At 40.1% G+C, this 9,147-nt stretch overlaps 1 pseudogene; it reads left to right on the forward strand.

Moving 5' to 3' along the window:
* The first annotated feature begins 636 nt into the window (after positions 1-636).
* Positions 637-1,180, forward strand: LOC114490810 (annotated as a pseudogene).
* The last annotated feature ends 7,967 nt before the right edge of the window (positions 1,181-9,147 follow it).

Here is a 9,147-nt window from a genome sequence, read left to right on the forward strand (position 1 = left end):
CCCTTTGGTGGGAACTCCAAAGCATTACAATAGACAGAGTCTTTTCTTAGTCAAAGAATACAAAGCCTGAAGCAGAGCATGAATGCACAGCAGACTTGCAAAAAACCCTCAAAAGCAGGAGAAACATAAAGGAACACCCAGCTGACTAGAGAGGACAAAAGATAATGAAGAAACTGATACCAAAGTTTTCAAAAACTACAGCAAGGAAAACAATCTAAGTTAAATTAAATTAAATCAGGTTAAGTTAAAAAGAATAAAGATAAGCTTGAAAGTAAATTTAGAAGTGATAGGGTGGGTGGGCTAGGATAGGAGTAAAAGATAGAAAATTGTACTTCAACAACAATTAAAATAAAATTTAAAAAAAGAGAGAGAAGTGGTAACTTAGGAAGCAGGAGTAATTGAACACGCTGTTAAAGAATGTAGAAGAAAATTGACCAGGAAACTTCTTACCAGAGTTTGAAGGAAAAGAACCAGATGGGAAAAAGATGGGGGCTTTTTTCATTCTGGCCATCCTGTAGTAAGAGAACCAGGCTACTGCTCTGTCAGATTGGCAATGACAACTGGTATATTTCAGTCTGGAGTGAATAACGTGCAAGAAGATGAAACAAAGTGATATTTTAATAATAGTAAGTTTCCTCTTCTGGTCTTAGGCGCTCCGAGAGCCTTGGGCTAGGGTGCAGAGATGGCCAAGTCCAAGAACCACACCACGCACAACCAGTCCCGAAAATGGCACAGAAATGGCATCAAGAAACCCCGATCGCAAAGATATGAGTCTCTCAAGGGGGTAGACCCCAACTTCCTGAGGAACATGCGCTTTGCTAAGAAGCACTACAAGAAGGGCCTGAAGAAGATGCAGGCCAACGCCAAGGCCATGAGCGTACGTGCTGAGGCTATCAAGGCCCTGGTCAAGTCCAAGGAGGTCAAGTCCAAGGAGGTCAAGCCGACGATCCCAAAGGGCAGCAGCCGCAAGCTCAGTCGACTCGCCTGCATTACTCACCCCAAGCTTGACAAACGTTCTCGCGCCTGCCTGCATCGCCAAGGGGCTCCGGCTCTGCCCGCCAAAGGCCAAAGCCCAAACCAAGCCCCAGGCTGCAGATGCAGCTGCAGCTCAGGCTCTGGCTCAGGCCCCCAAAGGTGCTTAGGCCCCCAAAAGTGCCCAGGCCCCTGCAAAGGCTCCATAGTAGCCTCTGTCCGTCGGCATGAGGACAGAAGGACTCGTGTGCTCCTGGGCTGGGATCCTCCTGTGGTGTTTGTGCAAATAAACCTGAGGCAGGGTTTGTCAAAAAATAAAAAATAAAAAATAATAGTAAGTTTCTGCAGAGCACACTCTATGACATCACATTTGCAAATATCAGCAAGAATCGTTTTTGATGTAATCTACTTAATTTATGGAAAAGACTCATCTTCCAAGTGATCTCAGTATCCAAGAGTTTTGGCCACATGTCAAGATTATTCATATGGTATAGAGATAATTTAGTGCGTGTTTTAACAAGAGGCATTTTAGTACTTACAGGAGTTAGAGACAACATTAAGTAAAGATAAAGTCCAGAATAGGACATTTGGCATGGCAAAAGACATGGAGTTTGTAGAAATTGATCCAGGTTGTTCTCACTCAACTATCAGGACAGGCTCACAGCATTGAATGCAGTGAGGTACAGAACTCCACGTGAAAGTTTGGACTGAAGATACTGAAGTGTTCCAAAGAAAATTTGATGAAACCACTACATCGGCCAGGGAGCTCTAGAAGACCCAAAAGCATCTAAGCACCAGCCCTTCTCTCAACGTTATCTGTCTCCTAGGACCCTAATACAGAGAGAATCATTTCGCTGAACAAGTGACCAGTAATCTTGAAGAATTTTACTGCAGCTGCAGGTTGCAGGAGATTTTGTAAGCATATTTAGAGTTTTTTTAAAAATAAGGATTTTCATTTTTTCCTCCATTATCATCAACAATTTCAAATATTAAGCAGAAGATTTTGATGCAACTAAAAAGATGAATTTTGCTAACTAGAGATATTTAAAGCTAATTGGATTTGCCCTGACTGGTGCAGCTCAGTGGGTTGGCCTTTGTACCACAAACCAAAAGGTTACCAGTTCAATTCCTGGTCAGGGCACATCCCTGGGTTGTGGGCCAGGTTTCCTACTGATGTTTCTCTCCTCTCTTTTTCCCTCCCACTCCCTTTCTCTAAAAATGAATAAAAGGAGAATTCAAGTATTAATGGGGGTCATGTCAAAGGTATATAGGTTAATGGCCCTGACTAATGTGGCTCACTGGATTGAGTGCCAGCCTGCAAACCAAAAGGTCGCTGTTCAATTCCCAGTCAGGGCACATGCCTTGGTTGTGGCCCAGGTCCCCAGCTGGGGGCATGCGGGAGGCAACCAATTGATGTTTCTCTCCTTCTCTTCCTATCTCTAAAAATAAATAACTACAGTATTTTTTTTAAGTATACCACTTAAGTAAGCCCTGGCTGGTGTAGCTCACAGAACTGAACATGGGCTGTGAACCAAAGAGTCGCTGGTTCAATTCCCATTCAGGGCACATGCCTGGGTTGCAGGTCAGGTCCCTAGTGAGGGCCATGTGAGAGGCAACCATACATTAATGTTTCCCTTCCTCCCTTTCTCCCTCCCTTCCCCTCTCTCTAAAAATAAATAAAATAAAACCTTTATAAAAAAATTTTTAAATGAAACTTTAAAAAAATAAATAAATAAAAGTATACAGCTTAAGAAGTGCTTATACATCAAATTTGGGGAAATTTTAGTCTATAATTAATATACCTAATAACAGGTAAAATTAATTGTAGAAAGAAAGACAAAAGAGAAAAACCTCATTTACCACCACTGGGGATGATTGTTAAACTCACTCCTTTTCTGAAAACAGATTCTTAAATAGAAAGAATTAAACATCTACTCTGACTTTTTAGAAGTAATAAAAACTGTTTTTGGAGAAAAATACCAGCTTATAAATATAGAAAATGATAAAACTATAAAATTCTCAACTGGTATTACACCATAAAATAATTGATACTGGAAATAATTGTTATATACATTCAAATCTTTAGGTAAAATGGTTTGGGGCAATAGAATATTTGCATAATACCCTGCAAATTATTTGTTCATTGCAAATAAAAAAAATCAGCTTTATAATGGAGCTATCTTACCATCACCACATTAAGCAAATGATTAAACCTAGCATTGTCTAACCTCCTCCACGAACTGAGGAGCTGAAATACGACCTTATCTATGTGACCCAGCACCATCTATTAACTATTCTTGTGCACAATGTTTATCCAAAATCAAATGTAGACTTTAAAACTAACTTCAAGTTTATATTAAATATGTTAAACAAGGGATCACATTAGTCCATGATTTCACAAGCAAACAGCCAGGATATGGGGCATTTTATAAGACAGATGATTTAATCTCCTCAAAAATCCATGTGAAGAAAATGAGAGGAAATTATTCTTAGATTAAAAGTGGTAAAAGAGCATAAAAAGATAAATGTTATACGTACAACTTGATGGGGTTCTAGTCCAGAATGAAGTCACTTTGGGGAAAATTGTGAAACATGAAGAGTGATTTTAATTTATATTGGAACTTAGATTTTGGGGGTTTGATCCTTGTGTTGGGGTTATGTAAGAAAACATACTTCTTTTTAGGAGAGTCAGGCTGAAGTCTTCAGGAGTAAAATGTCACAATGTCTATATCTTACTTTCAAATGTACAGGAAAGAAAGACATTTGGCAAAATGCCAAGCATTGGTTAATCTAGGTGGTGGGGGTATGAGGTCTTACTACACCATTTTTTCCAACTCTTGGGACATGTTTGGCATTATTTTCTTAATAACACTTTGAAAACTGGAAGAAAATATTTGCAACTCATATCTGATAAGGGATTTGTACCGAATATATAAAGAACTCCTACAACTCAACAATAAAAGGACAAATTACCTGATTTTAAAGTGGGCAAAGGATTTGAATAGGCAGTTCTCCAAAGAAGACATATGAATGGCAAAGGAACACATGAAACAAAATTTAACATTATTAGTCATTTAGGAAATACAAAGCAACACTACTTCCCACCTATTCAGAATGGCTAAAATAAAAAAAAAGACTGGAAGATGTTGGCGAGATTTGGAGAAACTGGAGCCCTCATACATTGCTAATAGAATTATAAAAACGTGGAGCCACTTTGCTAAACAGATTAGCAGTTTCTCAAGATTTTAAACATAGAGTTACTATGTGAATGGGCAATACTATTTCTAGCTATATGCCCAAGAGAAATGAAAACCTAAGTCCATATAAAAACTTAAACACAGATGTTTATAGTAGTAACATCATTCATAATAGCTGAAAGTAGGAACAATCCAAATGCTATTAATGGAAGAATATATAAACAAAAGGTGATATGGCCATACAATAAAATGTTATTCAGTAATAGAAATAAAATATTGGTATATTTTAATTAAAATATTTTTATTACATATAATTTATTGCAGTAAAATTCACAGATTTTACTCTATAGTTCTGTGAGTTTTGATGTGCATATATCTGTGTGACCACTACCACAATCAGGATATAAAAACAGCTTGATCCTACCCCAAGATTCATACCCTTTTTTGCATTAATTAAACCTCATCTCTGTGCAATGCAACACTAATGTGATTTCTATCACTTAAGATTAGTTCTGCCTATTGTAGAATGTCATATGAATTAACTTATACATATATACCCATTTACATCTTCCTTCCTTCTCTCAGAATAATATTTCTGAGATTCATCCATGTTTGTTCTCGTACCTTTAGTTTGTTTCTTTTTGTTGATCAGAGGTCGGTATGGGAATTATATATCAATAAAGCTGTTATTTAAAAAAAATCTTTGAGGAAATATATAACTGCTCATCCTAGAGACTTACAAGCCCACCCTTGAGAAACTCAAATAAAAACTTTTCCATCTTCCTTACTCGTCTTCCCTCACCATGTATAATTCCCCAGGAGTCTAAAACCCCAGGTAGATAGCTGAATGTGAGAAAATAAGCCAACCATGTACCTCTTTTTGACTTTAGGCTTTCCTGCCTGAAACAAACCTCAGGAAAAGAGAGGAAAACTCTGTTTTATATCAAGTTTGAAATCTGTACATTAAATGAAATTGAACATGTTAACTTTTGGACTATATTACACATGAATGACCAGAAATATTTTAGTGTAACCAAAATTTCATTCATGGGAAAGGAAAAGATAAATTTTAATGAACAGATATAATGGAGTAAGTAAACACAAATCAATAAAATAACTGAAGGTCAATTATGATTATATCTTGTAGGTCATGCTGTTTCAGTGTACCAGTGGCAAATGACAGATACAGCTGACAATTCAGGTGTCGATAGCACAAAATACAATAGTATTTTACTAGACTTGCTCTGAAACACTTTTCTGCATCTCTTGGTTATGATTGTTCTTCCTAGATTAGCTGAAGTCAGGCTCTCTAATTAATTTTGTAACAATAAAACATATACAAAGTGTGATGATGATATATACTAACATATATTTTAATAAATAGAATATTCAGATGTTAAAATGCATCTTTTGGAACTTCCAATCAACATGGTTACATAGGTAAACATGGAATGCCTCCTTGCACAACCACATCAAAATTACAACTAAAATATAGAACGCCCATTACTCAGAACCATCCAAAATAGAGTGGAATGGAAGTCCAACAACTACAGAATTAAAGAAACCACATCCATCCAGACTGGTAGCAGGGGGACAGATGCAGATCAAGCAGGTCCCCATGTGGTAGATAAAAATTCGGTAGGGATATCTAGAATGAGGGCTCCCAGCCCTGCACCAGGTCCCCCAGCCCAGGGTTCTAGTGCCAGGAGGGTAAATCCTCAAACTTCTGGCTGCAAAAAACCAGAGGGGACTGAGTCAGTGGAAGAAGCCTCTGGAATCCCAAGCAGTTCCTCTTCAAGAACCCACACATGGACTTAATCAGACACTCCCTCTAAGCTTCAGCATTGGGGTAGAAGCTTGAAAGGCACCTATGACATACAAGAAGAAACAGAAGTGTCTGGCGTTAAGGCGAAAGCTGAGGGACAGCTTTTAACCAGACAGGTAAGCAGAGGCCACTGTCCTTTTTCAAACCCCTTCCCCCACAGAACCACAAAGCCAGCAGGCTGGTGCCATGTCTGAGACTCCATCAACCTGGCTAACACACTTTGCCCTGTGTTGGAGATCCTCAGATACCTATCCCATCCAACTTAAGGTCCCACCGAAACTTTTTCCACATGAATGGCTGGTCTTGCTCATGTTTCACAACTTACTAAATCCTCTCAAGCAAGTCAGCCTCCGTGAACCCCCAACCTCCATACCTCTTTTCTCTTTTCTTTCTTTTTTTTATTATCAGAAGTGTTTGGGGTCTTTATTTAGAAGTTTGGTGATTTTTTAATTATATATTATTTTATTGATTATGCTATTACAGTTGTCCCATTTCCCCCCTTCATTCCCCTCCCACTGCACACACCCTCCCACCCACATTCCCCCTTTAGTTCATGTCCATGTGTCATAAGTTCTTTAGCTTCTACATTTCCCATACTATTCTTGCCCTCCCCCTGTCCATGTTCTACCTACCATATATACTACTAATTCTCTGTACCTTTTCCTATTCTCTCCTCCTTCCACTCCCCTGTTGATAATCCTCCATGTGATCTCCATTTCTGTGGTTCTGTTCCTGTTCTAGTAGTTTGCTTAGTTTGTTTTTGTTTCTGTTCCTGTTCTAGTTGTTTGCTTAGTTTGTTTTTGTTTTTGTTTTAATAACTGTAAGTTCATTGTCATTTTACGGTTCATATTTTTTATCTTCTTTTTCTTAGATAAGTCCCTTTAATATTTCATAAAATAAGGGCTTGGTGATGATGAACTCCTTTAACTTGACCTTATCCGAGAAGTACTTTATCTGCCCTTCCATTCTAAATAAAAGCTTTGCTGGATAGAGTAATCTTGGATGTAGGCCCTTGCCTTGCATGACTTGGAATACTTCTTTCCAACCCCTTCTTGCCTATAAGGTCTCTTGTGAGAAATCAGCTGACAGTCTGATGGGAACTCCTTTGTAGGTCACTGTCTCCTTATCTCTTGCTGCTTCTAGAATTCTCTCCTTCATTTTAATCTTGGGGAATGTAATTATGATGTGCCTTGGTGTGTTCCTTCTTGGGTCCAACTTCTTTGGGACTCTCTGGGCTTCCTGGACTTCCTGGATGTCTATTTCCTTTGCTAGAATGAGGAAGTTCTTCTTTATTATTTGTTCAAATAACTTTTCAATTTGTTACTCTTCCTCTCCTCCTCCTGGTACCCCTATAATTCGGATGTTGGAACATTTAAAGATGTCCTGGAGGTTGCTAAGCCTCTCCTCATTTTTTTGAATTCTTGTTTCTTCATTCTTTTCTGTTTAGTTGTTTCTTTCTTCCTTCTGGTCCACTCCATTGATTTGAGTCCCAGTTTTCTTCCCATCACTATTGGTTCCCTGTGCATTTTCCTTTATTTCACTTAGTGTAGCCTTCATTTTTTCATCTAATTTGCAACCAAAATCAATCAGTTCTGTGAGCATCCTGATCACCAGTGCTTTGAACTGTGCATCTAATAGGTTGGCTATCTTTTGGTCACTTAAAAGTATGTGCTCTGGGGCTTTGATCTCTTCTTCCGTTTGGGCCATTTTTTTTCTTGTCTTGTTGTGCCTGTTATGTATGAGGGGTGGAGCCTTAGGTGTTCATCAGGGCAGGTCAACCCAGTTGCTGGGTTGTGATGCTATCTGTGGGGTAGGGGTCTGAGAAGGAACAATAGCACTTGCTCTACTCTCTGTTGAATTTCAATCCTTTCCACCACTTCCCCCAAGCAAACTGGGTCCTTTGGGTGCTTATTCCTAGGTGGGTGGGCTTGTGTACATTCTAGGACCCTGTGGGGCTCTCCAATGAACTCTCCTGTGAGGCTGGGAGTCTCGCCCTACACTTCAACCACCACAGGTGTTTTCAATTGGTGTTTTGAGGCTTTATTTCCCTGCACTGGGACCCTTGGCTGCGTGGTCTGTCTCGCTCCTCAGCTTCATCTGTTTTGTCTGTGAGCAAATATGGGCCTGCTTGATCAGCCAGCCTCCCTGTGAGCCTTACCAGGTGTGCCAGCCACCACCTGCGCACGCAGGTCCGTCAGCCACTGCCTTGTGCACTGGGGTCCAAAACCCACTGCTCTTTTTTTTTCTTTTCTTTTCTTTCTTTCTTTTTTTTTTCTGCAACCCCCTCTCCTCCCCACCCCCAGTGCCTGACTCTGCCCGGCCGCCCAACTCCGCCCCTCCTACCGGACTGGATGAATGTGTCTAACTCCTTGGTTGTCGGACTTCTGTACAGTTCAATTTTCGGTCAGTTCTGGTTGTTTTTTATGTTTCTAAATTTTTGTTGTCCTTAATTTGGTTGTTCAAGGAGGCACACTGTGTCTACCTATGCCTCCATCTTGGCTGGAAGTCTCCCCATACCTCTTGCTAATGGGTCCCACCCCAGCACTAGCAGTAACCAGCCTAGATTCACAGCTTGGCTTCATCTGGAAATCTCCAAGTCCAGCCCAAATAGCTACTCAGATTGTTTTATAGCTTAGCCAGCGTAGCCCCAGGCAAAACACAGGTGGGGTCTGACTTTAGCCTGCACCACCTGGGAAATTCCAGAGCCTGCATGTCAAGTGAACAGCTACAGACCACATCAGAGCACCACTACCCTGCCCCTGCACAGCTGATCCTCCACAGAGGGTGGATGTTAGTGGTCAGTGGTCACAGACAGTGTTTGCAGGTTACTGGCCTGGGTAAATCCCTCCCATTGACCTGCCAAAGCTATCAAGGCTCAATTACAGAGGAGAGTGTACTCAGCCCATGCAAAGGGTACATCTCAAGTACTCAGCTTTGGTGGTAGGGCAGGCTGTGTCACTGGACCCTGTAGGACACCTACTATGTTAGTCTACACTACTAAGACAGGGAGTCATAGTAGTTCCACCTAATACATAGAAGCAAACACAGGGAGGCTCCCAAAATGAGAAGACAAAGAAACATGGCCCAAATGAAAGAACAGATCAAAATTCCAGAAAAACAGTTGAACAAAATGGAGATAAGCAATCTAACAGA

The sequence above is a fragment of the Phyllostomus discolor genome, chromosome 2, assembly GCF_004126475.2.
Source record: "Phyllostomus discolor isolate MPI-MPIP mPhyDis1 chromosome 2, mPhyDis1.pri.v3, whole genome shotgun sequence".
NCBI classification, from domain to species: Eukaryota; Metazoa; Chordata; class Mammalia; order Chiroptera; family Phyllostomidae; genus Phyllostomus; species Phyllostomus discolor.